Source organism: Sinocyclocheilus rhinocerous, unplaced genomic scaffold (assembly GCF_001515625.1).
Source record: "Sinocyclocheilus rhinocerous isolate Xijiao unplaced genomic scaffold, SAMN03320098_v1.1 scaffold3102, whole genome shotgun sequence".
Lineage (NCBI taxonomy): Eukaryota > Metazoa > Chordata > Actinopteri > Cypriniformes > Cyprinidae > Sinocyclocheilus > Sinocyclocheilus rhinocerous.
Genome location: NW_015654111.1, coordinates 83,840 through 84,140, shown reverse-complemented (window position 1 = coordinate 84,140; position 301 = coordinate 83,840). Strand labels below are relative to the sequence as shown.

General features: G+C 44.9%; 1 protein-coding gene across 1 annotated transcript in view; it reads right to left on the bottom strand.

The window, feature by feature from the left end:
* Window positions 1-301, bottom strand: part of LOC107716961 (E3 ubiquitin-protein ligase HERC2-like) — a 55,868-nt gene that overhangs the window by 25,223 nt on the left and 30,344 nt on the right. The window lies entirely within an intron of this gene.

Below are 301 nucleotides of genomic sequence, written 5' to 3'. Positions count from 1 at the left end.
TGCCACACCGCCATAAAGCACAGATCGGTGGAGTGTTGCAGTGATCTTTGTCCTTCTGTAGATTTCTCCCATCAGCATATATGATCATGGAGCTCAACTAGAATGACCATCAGCTTCTTGTTCACCACTCTAAACAAAGCCCTTCTCCATCAATTGCTCAGTTTGGCCAGGAGGCCAGCTCTAAGAAGAGTCCTGGTTGTTTCAAACTTCTTCCATTAAGGGTAACAGAGACTACATGCTTCTGTGACCCTTCAATGAAGCAGAATTTTTTTCTGAACTCTTCCCCAGATGTGTGGCTTGA